The following is a 14,084-nucleotide window of genomic DNA, read 5'->3' as shown; positions in this document are numbered from 1 at the left end:
TCCAACAGCACCCGCACCCGCACCCGAACTGGCACCGCAACAAGAAAAGAACTCATTTCATGTAATTAATTAAAGTGACCCCCCAGGAAAAGGGCAGCACAACAAAAGGCGCCCCCAGAGCCGCTGTCCACTACCCCAAAACGAGGGGACAATACTTCGAGTTGGTCCTGGACTCCGTCTCTACTTCTGGACACCTCCTTGACTGCTGGACTTGACTGCTTCTTTGACTACTCTCCCGACACGACAGAGCAGGACAGTTCGGACAGTCGGTGGGGGCGGGGGGAGCACGGCTCAAGTGCATCAAAGCGGTAGAACCGTACCGTATTCGAGGGGGGGGGAGGGGTGGGGGTCTGGTAATTTGATCAACCATCAGGCAGCGTCGTTTGCCCTTTTGTTTTTAAGGACATAACACATTTTTCCACATTGCTGAGCATTAGCCCCGAAGCCCCAAGAGGAGTGCGGGAAGCTAATAATTTAGTTAAGTTAGTTAAGGACGACTCCTTCAAAGCGAGAGAGAGAGAGAGCGAGAGAGGGAGCAGTGTCAGGTAGGGCTTCCATATGGAAATCGGAATCCCATCAAATGTAACCGTGGGCTCAAGTTGCCCTGCCCTTTGGCCTTCTTCTCTCCTCCTCTTATTTTTTTTTAAATTAGCTCAATGAGCATTTGTGCAATCAAGTGATTTTTAAACAACCAAAAAGGTGCACAACCCCTGGAAAAAAAAGAGAAACCCTCAGGAAAAGGGTTGCACACACACACACACACATACGGCGATACGGATACGGGTAGGCAGCACTCCTCTTCCCTTGGGGCGAGTTGTGTGGCAAATAAATTTCACACATATTTGCACACTCCTTGCCACACAGGCACATTCAATAATTTGTACGTACAAGGTCGCCCCGCCTCGCCCAGCCCCTTCGGTTGATTGTACTGGAAAGACGCTGCTTCTTGAGGCATGCCTCATATATATTGTAATCGCAGGCATATGAAAAAATTCCCCCCCTCGTCGTCCTCGTCGAGTGTGTGCCGTGGTGTGGCATGGGTTTATCTGTATGCAAACACAAGGCCATGTCTCATGACTCATGGCAGAGCAGAACAGGAAAGAGCATAAGAAAAGGGGTTGCAACGGGGCTCCGATGGGAACCCCAGCTGCGGGTCTTCCCGGGGACACTCGAATCAACCCATCGAAGTGGGTCTTCAGTGCCCAAAGGCGAGCGCGGTTCCTTTGACGATTAATTCTGTATTCAGATCATTGATTAACAATTGACTATTGATTGGTAGTACAGCCGGCTTAGGGGCCAGTATCTCAGCCATCCCAGCAGAACAAACTTTAACGAAGAACTGCAATACCCCCACGAATTCTTAGCGGCAAAAAGGCAAAAAGGGAAAGTAAGTTTGTTGTTCGCTCAAGTTTTTTGTTGCAAAATATACACATGTTTGTGCCAGGGATTTCATGTATGAATCTTGCGTATTCCAAAGTTCCATTTCACTGTTCGAGGGGTATTTTGTAGTCAGGGTTCAACATCTGAAAGGCATTTTTTGGCTTTCGATTTTTTTTTACTTTTTTGTGCTATAATTTTTTTTAGTTTTTTGTTAAGTATCTATTCATTAGCTTGTTTAGTATTTTTCAGTATTTTTTAGTACCTATGTGTTTATCATTTCATCGTAAACAATCCCCAGTAACGAAAAACAGCATAGTATTTTCAGTATTTTTCATAGTATTATTTTTTAACGTTTTTTATCTTTTTTTGTTGTATTTTTTAAGGCACTCCTCAGTATTTTTATTTTAATTGTTAAGTATTTTTCAAAATTTTTTTACAGTATTTTGTTTGGTTTTTTTTCAATATTTTCTTCAATTATTTTTTTTAGTATTTAGTATAGATTTAAAATAGAATTTTTAGTATTTTTCATAGTATTTGTTTTACATTTATTTAAATATTATAGTATATTTGAGTATCTTTTTTTGTTTTAGGTACTTATCAGTATTTGTGTATTATTTATAGTATTTTGTTTGGTATTTTGTAGTATTATATGGCTTAAAGTCCCGAATACCGCATGAAAATTCTGAAATCTGCTCTTCGTTGGATTCGAATCAACGTATCATACTTTTCCTTCGTCGAATGTGCCTGGGGGAAAGGGGTGTTACGTTAAAGTCCTATTCCTTTGCCCGAACATTCGCCTTAAAGACCCACATAGTATGGTATGTACCTCCATCAACCGTGAACTTGTTACCGACAGGAAAAAAAAATGGAGAAAGAATTCAATTTCTGTAGAAATATCAGCACATTCCCCCATGGGATGCCCAAACGAAACGAACTTGAAGCTGACTTTAAAAATGTCAAGAAATTCAGAAACTGGTGGCACACCCCCCTTCCCCCCCACCACCCTTTGCAACATTGCGAGGGCGAGGAGGAGGACGAGGACGATGCCGATGATGATGATGATGATCATTATTGTTATTTCGCACAGGTTACATTCTGTTGCCACTTTCCTTGGCTTTCTTTTTTACATATTATTATTATATTTTATATATTTTTTTTTGTCAATTTCGCCGCGAGAACTGGAGTCATTTGCGAGTCGCGCTTGGAGATGGTTGAGAAGGTGTGTGTCACATTTGCCACGACACGATTTCCTTTGACTTTGGCATGCCCCCCCTGCCTCTGCCCCTGCCCCTGCCTCTGCTCCTGCCCCGGTGCCGTCTCCTGCTCAGCAGCCATCCTTCCTTCCTTCCTTCCTGCTCTAACCCCAAACACATCCTTATTTATTTCTATTTTTATGTGTCGCACACGGCAACAACAACCCAAAAATAAAATGAAACGAAACAGCAATAGAAATGGAGAAATGGAGAAACCAAAGCTTTGGGATACCCTTTTCGATCTCCTGAAAGTCTTAGATTATTGCAGACGATGAGAGGCGGTATATAGCCGATTGTTGGAGCATCGAGTGGCCTCCTCTCGATCCCAGATATATCATCTATGGAGCTGAAAATATCTCTTTATTCCTTCTCAAGTGGGGCGTAGGTCTCTCCTCCAATCCCCTTTCTATAAAGTGTATCAGAAGCAACAGCAGATGCCAGCAAGAATTTATTTTCACTGCGCATTTTCACTCCTTTACTAGACGGAGGGGGGGGGGGGACGCCCACAGCCCCACCCACACGACAATCCACTCTTTCGAGTCCTCTGCTCTTCAGCCACCAATTGGACTTCCTCTTTTGACATTCATTCGCATTCGCATTCACATTCCCCCCAATTGTGTTATAAATTCAAAAATGAATAACGCACGTTTTCTTGCGGTTTAAAATTCTATTTTATTTGTATTGCCCAGCCCCCAGCCAGCCCCCCGCCAGCATCCCCTTTCGGGGGGGTCTTTTTTTTTGTCTACTTTCTTTTTCCTGATTTTGGGTTTTCCTTTTCTCCTTGCTTATGTTTCAAAAAGTCCTCCATTAGTCAGGATGGATGGATGGATGTCCCATCCTTGGTGCTCAATTAAAACATTTTTGCAATGACATTTGTGGGGCTTTGTCAGTGGAAAGCCATAGACGACCGCACACTGGACTTTTCCTTGGGCTTTCCCACTCTTAAGGTTTCAATCCATATTCGGGTCTCTCTCAATTCTTTCTCCCTTTTGGGCAGCTTAAAGAACTGTTTTCCTCCTCTTTTTTTTCGCTCTTTTTCCATTGTTCTCATTGTGGGTTTTCGTAGTTGAAAAAATTCACGATTACGATTAGGATTCCACGGAGTTTTTCTGCAGCGAAAAAGTGCTGCGGCTTCTGGTTGATTAACGTCTAAGAGACGAAGGACAGGCCTAAGCTCTCGCAGAATAAAAGCCAAAAACTATTCTGGGAATAATTTGTGGGTCTAACAATGGGTCACAATTGAAAAAAATGAATTCCTACCTTTTTTTTAGAGCTGATTTCTTTGAAAAGAAAGTGATCCTTATTGAAGTTGCCAGAAAATAGGCTAAAAATACTGATTTTTTGGCAAAAGAATTCTGCAGGAAATTTTTTTTTAAGCAGTACATTTTTTATTTTATTAATTAATGCTCTAATTAATTTTTAAATAAATAAATAATTAAATATCTTAATAAAAAATAAAAAATTACTAAAAATACTATTTTAAAACATACCAATTACATACTGATAAATAGTACCGAATATAGAAACTAAAGAAAATACCACAAAATACCAAACTATAACATTGAAAATACTCAAAAATACTATTACAAAATATTAAAAATAAAATTTAAAAAAATTAAGTCAAATAAGAGATTCAGGGGTTCAGAGGTCCTACATTCAACAGAAGATTTCCTTGCCCACTCTCGGTGTAGTATTTTTTTGGTATGTTTTTAGTATTTATGAAAAAAAAAGTTGGTAGATTTTGCCAACAACCACCTGCATCTTCCTCAAATGCTAAGCCACACTGGGAGAGAGATGATTTGACGCTTTCTTCGTGCTTTTTATGAATAAAAATCCATTCCACTTGAGTTTGAAAACCAAAACGAACCATCAAGCCATTCATTCATTCAGCAATCAAAGCACAGATCAATCAGGGACCTCGAATCGAACAATTAACCCAAGCAATCACAAGAATTTCAATCAAAGAACCAGAGGATCCGACAAAATACCATCGAGAGGCGAACCGAAAGGCGAACGAACGACGGAAAACCATAGACAAATGGCATCAGAATTTAATTCAATTGCAAATCCCATATCATCCTCCGAGAAAAACACACAGAAAGTGGAACCGAACGATGAACGATGTTTTAGGAGAAGGATGAACAAAAAAAAAAACATTCAATTATGAATTCCGAGAAAAAGCTTTGAACAGAATAAAAAACAAAGAAAACAAAAGCACAAAAGTAAGAGAAAAACTACATACGGGGGAAAAAAGCAGTTTTATTTATCCAGCATTTGACTTTGAAATGATGAGAATGCTAAAGCAAAATGTTACAAACAGCAGATGGATGGATGGGGGGGGGGGGGGGGGGGGGGGAGGGGGCTCCCATCCAGAGAGATAAAATTTCATTTTGTCTGACATTCATAAGTCACATGCCCTCGAAACACTGCCGCAGAGGAGACCATTTCTCCGAGTATATTTTTGTAGACTTTTTTTTTTTTTGCCCTGTTGTTTGGTTGGTTACACAGTTTGTTGCAAAAGTATACGCCTGCTAATTAAATTGTGACTCTGTTCTAATATCTTGTACCATTTCGTTCTCATTGCAGCAGCAGCAGCAACATCTGGCAGCCTCAGTGGAACGAAAGTGGAAATATTCTCCAAGAATTTGGTAAGTGCAAGCGACGGGGCTTACTCCGAAGAGAGCAAGAGATATAGAATGTCCTATACACATGGAAGATGGATAGAGGTTAGCAGTCAAAAAGCTTTCTTTCTGGAAATCTTTTTCGAAGAAAATATGAGCTTACGCCTGGGTAACGCCTGACCCTGGACTCGCTGCAGCTTCTATCTGGGGCGTGAAATATCCAGAAGTATTTCACAACACTTCTGATATGCTGTGTACACCAGACGTATGTTAGGGTCTTCTACCGCTGATCCCTGTTCCGCTTGAACTCTGCTTAAAAGATGCATTTTTGTTCCCTGTAAAATTGTTCCACTAAGCGAACGGATACATTCGTATTTTTCATAAACCATTCGTTGGGGGAAATTATTGAAAGAAATACAAAAATACTATTTTAAAACATACCAAATACACACTGATAAATAATACCAAATTTAAAAGCTTTAAAGCTAAAGTAAATACCACAAAATACCAAACTTAAACATTGAAAATACTCAAAAATTCTATTAAAATAGTAAAAAAAATAAATAAAAAAAAAATAAAAATAAAAAAATACAAGAAAAAAAAATTTGGAATAAACCTTAAAAAGTACTTAAAATATTCTCAAAAATATGGTGATAGCATTACTTTACTCGGTCTTTTTTTTGCAGTGAAATACTAAAAAAATACCAAAAAAATACTACACCGAGAGAGGGCAAGGAAATCTATTTGTCATCCTGAACGCCTGAATCTCTTATTTTACTTCGAAAATCCTTTAAATTTCCAAAAATACAAATATTGATCGAGAAGTTCTGCAGGAATGCAGGAGGCATCCCTTCAAACACATCAGTTAAACTATTAAAGATACCCTGAAGGTGGATGGGTAGGTGTAGGTGGACTCTCCCAAGTCCAGTGCGGTTAGGTGAGGTCAGCGGAGGGAACTTTCCACCTGATAATCGTCTCAATATTTCATACGCCCCGTGAACCCAGGAACTCGTCGAATATTTGATTTCCGTGCCTCCTTCATCAACGTCTAATCCCCAGTGCCCACTTTAATGCCTCTCCACTTGCCCCGCGCACTTGAACCCGAAGCCCAGGGACTCGCCACGATTCGCCACCCTCTCCATCCCATCTTGTGCCGCTCCCACCCCCCTGTCGACGCTCCTCTGGCAAATCTAACCAAATGCCAACACAAATTTTGTTTGCTTTTTGTATTAGGTTGACAAAAATCAACACCCAAGCCGCCAGCCAGTCAGGCCAGGCCAGGCCAGGCCAGGCTAGGGATTCCTCTCGCAGGAGATTTATGGGCTAGAGGCGGAGGTGGAGGTGGAGGTGGAGGCGGAGGTGGAGGCCTTCGTCTCTCTTGCTTTTTGAGCTGTTTGTCTTTTGCAAATGTTGGGCAATATTTTGCGGTAAAAGGTGAATTTATTAGCACTACTCCTGCTCCTCCTCCTGCTGCTCCTCCTGCTGCTCCTCCTGCTCCTCCTCCTGCTCTTCCTTCTGTCCTACTGGAAAAACTTCTTATCGCCAGCACACATTTTTCATGGACTTAAGATCTTGACAAATCATAAACAAAATGCACACCAAAATGAGTGAGAAATGGATGGAAAGAAGGGGCAGGGGCAAAGGCAGGGACAGAGGCAGGGGCATCTCTTTCCTTTAATCAAATCCCAAACAAAATGTCAATAAAAAGCCACACAGAACCCATAGACAGACCCGAATAGATGGAGATAGATGCATATCAAAGGTATCGAAAAAGTGGATGGGGCGAGAGACAGTTAGGCACACAAATCTCCACATTCAAAGGCCATTCCACCATTCCACCATTCCACCATTCCGGCATTCGCCCATACCCATTCCATGGTCCACTTTATGAAATAGAAAATGAAAATCTTCATGGCTTAAGCCTCCACTAACATGGAGATGATAACCGATGGGGGGGGGGGGGGCGGGGGACTTTTGGGGGCACCGCAAGATACGCATCTCTTGAGGATTGTGTTGCCTCTTCAAAATTCCGTTTCTTTTCTTCATTCGGTTTTCGGTTTTCGGGTTTCCCTTCTGTTAAGCCGATTTCTGGTTGACTTTTTTCTGTGTCTCACTGGCTGTCTCTCTGTCTGTCGTGTGTGTTGCGACATAAAACACAATAAAAGTGAAATAAAAAGCACACACAAAATCTTGGCCCTCTTCTGCTTTTAGGCTGCGATGACAGTCAGAGAGGGAAACAGAGAGAGAGAGAGAGGAAGGGAGAAGGGGAATGGATGTCAACGCTATCATTTTCGAAATTCCAATAAGTTTCCATTTGCGCGATACATTCGGAAAAAAGGTTCTGTTTGATGAACCGATTGGGAAGAGTACAGTGGAACAGTGCAGTACAGAAAAAGGCAGTTGTTCTTGAGTTCGATTAAAGGAGATAATGTGTATGGATAGACAGATATAAACCGAGCTATGGATACACTCCGAAGATGGTCTTGATGCCACACTTCCATTGGCAGCACATTCACATGAGGCTAATGAAGTTGATTCACTTTTAAGATGTTCTATGACTGAATGTGCTTCAGATTGTGGTGCCATCCCACATGGTGATACACGTGTGACTTCGTATCCGAAAATTTCCTATTCCTATAAATATCTAGTATTTTATTTGGTTTTTCCTTTTTTTTTGTTTTTAGTTTGTATTTTTATTAGTTATTTTCTATGACATTTTTATAGTATTTTAAACAAACATTTTATTTGGTATTTTTTAGTAGCTATGTAGTACTTTTTTGTAGTATATTTACTTAGTGTCTTTTTTCAGAGAAAATGTAGTAGTTTTTCAGAATTGATTTAGTATTTTTCAGAGCTTATTTAGTATTTTTGCGGAATTAATTTAATATTTTTTATGAAATAATTTAGAATTGTTTTCAATTTTTTCTAGTATTTTTCGGAGTAATTTAGTATGTATTCCAGAATTAATTTAGTATATTTTTCCGAGCTAATTTAGTATTTTTCAGAATTAATTAAGTTTTTTTTTAAAATAATTTAGAATTATTTCAGAATTAATTTAGTATTTTTCTGAAATTATTTAGTATTTTTCAGAATTAAATTAGCATTAATTTCATATAAATTTTGGTATTTTTTCAGTATTAATTTAGTAGTTTTTCCATTTAAATTTGTAATTTAATGAAGCGTGTTTTTAGTGTAGTAAGACTAAATTTTTGTTAGTATTTATGTAGCAATTTTCAGTATATTTCCTGAATATTCTTCTAGTAATTTTCAGTATTTATTTGGAATTTTCGCAGTATATTTTTAAAGACTCTTCAGTTCTAAGTATTTGTTTAGTATTTCATGGATTTATGGGATTTTTACAGCGAATAATTATTTCCTCAGCATCAGTTGCCTTTGCGGCATCCCTACATAAGGCTTACCTTCCCTCAAATATCATTGCGAAACGGCTGAAACCATGAATAAAATGAAAGATTCGTTTGCTGTGATGATGACAGGGTTCTGATGTTCCCTAAGGCACTGCTTAGACCAGATATTTCCTACATTCAATATATGTACATATTACTAAGCTTAACTCTTCCATTAATCCATTCTTCAGAAGCAATAGCTCGCCCCGGAACCCCGGAACTTGAACCTTTTCCCCTACGTAATCCCATTCGTCACCCAATCTGCAGGATATCCACAAGCTAAGGCTCTTGTTCTCATCTATTCGTACGCTCCACGTGACCCAATAATTGTCTGCCCTTTCTTTGTGGGCGCATCCTCATTCCTCTCGCATATTTTCCTTAGTTTTCCAATGAAATTTTCTCATTCATTTGATCAAATATTTGAATACCGAAGAAGTTGAAAGAAAAACAGCTGGTAGAATGCATTTCCCTTTCATTAAGCTTCCCATTGTTGTTGTTGTTTTTAGACACTGCCACTGCGCGGTGTTTTTGTTGCTGTTGCAGCTGCAACATTCGCCACCAAGTTGTGGCCCACATTTTGTGTGTTCGGTTCATTTCGGTTTCTGTTTTTGTTTCTGTTGCCGCAGCTCCCCTTTCTGGCCAAGAAAAAACAAAAGCTTCCACTTGAGCGCTTGTGGCACGAGCTGCTGGCTGCCGGCTGCCCGCCGCCCCCCACTGCCAAAAGTTTCGTGTATGTATGTTAATTAAAGTCATTACGTGGAGGACGCCACCAACGCCACCAGCGCCAAGAGTCCCAAAGTCCAAGGGAAACAGAAGCCAAATGTAGTTTCTCGTTTCACTCGCCAGTCCGCCATTCTGCCAATCCGCCAATCCGCCACTCTGTGGCTCTGCGGCTCTGCTCCTTTCCGAGATGAGGGGAGCACACGCTCTCTCGGGACCCTGTGCCTCATCCTGTTGCTGGATTCTAGGAGCAACAAAGTGAAGCCAAACGCTTCGCCAAATTGGCCAATTTTCATATGCATGGCAAGCAGGAAAACCAGGAGAAGGACGGACCATCAGCAGCAGCAGCATCAGCAGCTCAAGGCACAGACCCCTCCTGACGATGGAGGCTGCCTGGGAAAATCTCCTCTTTGGCATTGACATCAATGAATAATTTTGGTTAGGGCGATGGGCGAAGCATGAGGTGTGCGTCGTGGCAAGGGCTCTGAATGGGTGTGGCTAGAGGATTAGGAGTAGGACGAGGAGGAGGAGGAGGAGGGAGAGTGGGAGGAGAGGCGTACAGCGGTGTGGTGGCCTGACTGCAGACGCCACGTGTCAGAGGCATTGCTCAAATAATGAAACATGTGAAATGACTGCACTGATAGAAATCGAATTGGAGTTATGTATGTTTGAAATTTAGAAGTGGGAACAGTTTTAGTGGGAAGAGTTTTGGGTGGGAACAGTTTATGAGACAGGTGTGTGGGAACAGTAAGTGATAAAAATTCTAGTGGGAGCAATTGGAAAAGGGATTATCAAGTGGGAACAGCTAATGAGAACAGTTGGAACATAGAGCTAAGTGAATGTTGGGAACATCTTGTAGTAGCAGTAGGCAGGAGGCATGAGTGGGAACAGTTTTATGTATTTATATTGGTTTTGTAAGTGAGAACAGTTACTCCAAAAGTAATAAGGTATGGTGTGGAAATTAGTAGGATATTTAAAGGTGGGAACAGATTTTGTAAGTGAGAACAGTATATGGGAACAGTTACTCCTTTCATCAAAAGCAAAATTAATGGAGTATGGTGGGAAATTATAAGGATTTTTAAAGGTGGGAATAGTATTGCAGAGTGTGAACAGCTAGTAAGAGAGAGAGAGAGAGAGTGAGTGAGAAGAGAAGAGTAAGTGACAACGGGACATGAGAACACTAAGGGGGAACAGTAAGTGAGAGCAGTAAGTAAGAACACTGAGAGAGAACAGTAAGTGAGAGCAGTACATGAGAACCGTAAGTAGGAACAGTAAGAACAGTGGGTGAGAACAGCAAGTAGGAACAGTAAGTGAGAACAGTAACTGAGATCAGTTGCACCGCAATCACAGAGCGATTTTTGGTACCCAAAAGAGCGACCCTTCAAGAAGGAGGATTTCCCTCCATTAAGAGACTCAAGGATGTCGGAGACTGGGGAACAGTTAGCCAGCGGTAGGAACAGTCGTTTAGGGAACAGTCAATGGAAAGGGAACAAATCGACTCGTCTCCTTGTAATCGATTCATCGATTTACCCCGGACTTCCACTGGCAAGACAGACCCCGCAAAAACCCCGCCCTCATTTCTGGCAGTGTACGAGGGCCGTGCTTGGGTGTGTGGCCATCCTTATCCTTTCATGTGCCTCCTCTAATGATGCACAACATGCACAAAATGTGTTAATGACAAACCAACTGGCGACGGGACGGGATGGGCCAGGACAGCACCATGGTGGGGGCTCATGAGGTCTCCTTTTTTGTGTGCCGAGAGCGCACTCGATGACTGCCTAATGAGTCCATGAGCCCCCGAACCTGTTGCCCTTTTGCCAAGTGCTGCGTGGCGGAGGAGGCGGAGGAGGGGGTGGGGCGAGGCGAGGCGAGGCAGGAGTGTAGCAGAAAGAACCTCTTGCCTTGAGATACTTTTGCTTTTCAAATCGAAAACTGTGCTGCCTGCTGCCTGCTGCTGTCGGGGCCAAAGTGAAGCAAATTAAATTGCAGCATGAAATCGAATTGCCAGCAGGCAGCTGAGGCATTCAAATACAGAACGTGGATTGGGGCTGCTGGGGATGTATCCATAAGATACATTCAATGCTTTGCTGCTCGGAACTCCTCTCATTCTTGCAGCTGCTGCTGCTGCTGCTGCTGCCCCCCGAGGACGATGGACGGAAGAGGATGAACCCAAGATTCAGAAGACTTTAAATTGCTTTTGCCAAACGGTGCAGCATCTCGTGCAGCATCGTCCCCACCTGAAGAGCAGAGGAGTCGGGAGGGGGGTGGCACACACACACACAGAACGAGTTGTAGAGGGGCGACAGGGAGCCAAAGAGCGACTAAGGGAAAAATAATATAGGAAGAAGAAAAAAAAAGTAAAGAGAGTTCTCTACAAAGTGTTCGATTAAAATAGATATTTTTATGGCTTTTGCATTCGAGAATTGCATTAGGCGAGTGGTTTTTGGCCAAGGCAAAACCAGGGGGAAGGTTCGAACATCGATCGGTATTTTATATGGTACTCATGGAGTGGGAGTGGAGAGTAGAAGAGAGTCATAGATACTATCCACATAAATACGTATTTGATATATTTAATCTTCAACGGGAAATTGAGCTTTGAAGGGCTCAAGGACTCAAGACATGCCATCAAATGTCTATCCAAAGGGCTAATTGTATTTAAAGTTTTAAAAAATATAAATTCAACAAATTATAGAGTCATACAAAAATTCTCAGGAAAATTTGCAAAAAAAAATAAAAAATACCAATATCTAACTAAATACTCAGTAAATTTGTATAGTAATTAGCTAAAAATATAAAATAAATATATTAAAAAAATATATGTTTATAAATTAAATAAAACATATACATAAATATAAATATACATATATATTATTTATAAATAAATATCCATATATAAAATAAATACCGAAAAAATACTTTCAAAATGTCATTCCATAAATTTATAATCAAATTGTTGAAAATAACTGAAAACATGCCAAATAAGTAGTGGAAAATACTTAAAAAAATACTAAACATATATTTTGTGTAAGCTTTAAGATTTACTTTGCTTTTAATTGCAATTTCAATTGCATTTCCCAGCCAAAAAATACCCACAAAATACCAGCAATCATTTGAAAATGGCAGTGCCAGAGCAGAGATTCACGGGCAAATGTTTTATGAGAATCTCTGGCCAGAAATCTTAATTGAAAAATGCATATCAATTGCGATATTGGTGTGGTGTTTGCGGAGTTTTGCCTTTGGTTTTTGGGCAGAAACGACAAAAGCAACTCAATCAGTGCGAATACTCGTATCAAAATGTTGCACAAATGCAGCAAATAAACGGCATATTGTTGCCATTGTTGTTCTCTGTTATCAGTGTTGTTTCTGCCGTTTCTGCCATTTCTGCTGTTTCTGTTGGCCATTTTTTATTGTTGGCAACGCCTCGACAAGACCACAAACAACTCGTTAGAATTTGCATGCAAAATGCAATTGCCCAAAAACAAAACAAACAAAAAAAAAAAAAACGTAACAAAAACTAACAACAAAAAATACTAGAAAAATCCCAGAGAAAAATGAGAAAAAACAGCGAGAGAGAGCAAGAGAGAAAACAGAACAGAACGGAACAGAAAACAGAAAACAGAAATCCAAACAAAAAGTAGAAACACAAAAAAAGGAAAGGAAAACCAAATACGCAGAGGCACAAACATTTCCGAGTTTTGTTAAGAGTTTGAACAGAGATGGCGATAGACCAGATAGAGGGCGTCGGGGGGTGATGGAGAGAGGTAGCACGTGGCAGAAGTATCTGCGGGGCAATGGAAATTGGGTATTGCAACAGCAGCAGCAACAGGAGGAGGTGGAGGTGGCAGTGGCAGTGGAGGAACAACCCATCTAAACATTTGACTATATGGCAGCCGGCGGATGGCTATCAATTTGATATATCAATCAGAGGAAAAGCGAGACTAGAGACTGACCAGAGTGATGGAAAGGAGCGGGGCGGGGAAATTCATTTGGATATTTGTATACCCTGTAGGATGGCACGTGGGGCAATGGCCGGGATGGATGCAGTCGAATGTGAAGGCTGTAATACGAGGCGCATATCAGATGCGGCTTTCCCATTGTATATCGTACGGTTTTCTTTATATTTTCGTCTAAAAGTCAAACTTGCTTATAGAAATATTTTGAAAAATCCTTGACCGCACTAGATTTTGGTTTAGTATATTCAGTATTTTTTAGGTATTTTCTTGTACTGCTTTTCTTATTGTATCTGTTTAGTATTTTGTATATACCTAGTATACGGTATTTTTCAATATTTTTTTGGTATTTTTTAAAATATTTTTATTTAGTATTTGTAGGTATTTATTGAGAACTTTCTTGTACATATATTTCAGTAAACATAATATTTCTGTATTTTTTTGTTGTTGTTTTTTTTAAAATATATGTTTTTAGTATTTTGTGGTATTTATTCAGAAATTTCTTAAACATACATACATATATTTCAGTTAACATAGTTTTACAGTATTTTTTTTGGGTAGTTTTTTTTAAATATATGTTTTTAGTATTTTTAGGTATTCATTCAGAACTTTCTTGTACATATATTTCAGTCAACATAGTATTTTAGTGTTTCAGTATTTGTTTGAGGTAGTATTTTTTTATATATGTGTACATATGTATTTAGTATTTTTAGGTATTTTTTCAGAACGTTGTCAATATATTTCAATCAACATATG

At 40.1% G+C, this 14,084-nt stretch overlaps 1 protein-coding gene across 1 annotated transcript in view; it reads left to right on the top strand.

Moving 5' to 3' along the window:
- Positions 1 to 14,084, top strand: part of LOC4814891 (putative uncharacterized protein DDB_G0277255) — a 119,070-nt gene that overhangs the window by 87,686 nt on the left and 17,300 nt on the right. The window contains exon 4 of the mRNA XM_033381694.1: positions 5,220 to 5,281. The gene's annotated coding sequence lies outside the window, so the exon portion shown is untranslated. The remainder of the gene's footprint in view (positions 1 to 5,219; positions 5,282 to 14,084) is intronic.

This window comes from Drosophila pseudoobscura, chromosome X (genome assembly GCF_009870125.1).
Source record: "Drosophila pseudoobscura strain MV-25-SWS-2005 chromosome X, UCI_Dpse_MV25, whole genome shotgun sequence".
NCBI lineage: Eukaryota > Metazoa > Arthropoda > Insecta > Diptera > Drosophilidae > Drosophila > Drosophila pseudoobscura.
This window is presented reverse-complemented; position numbering and strand designations above follow the sequence as displayed.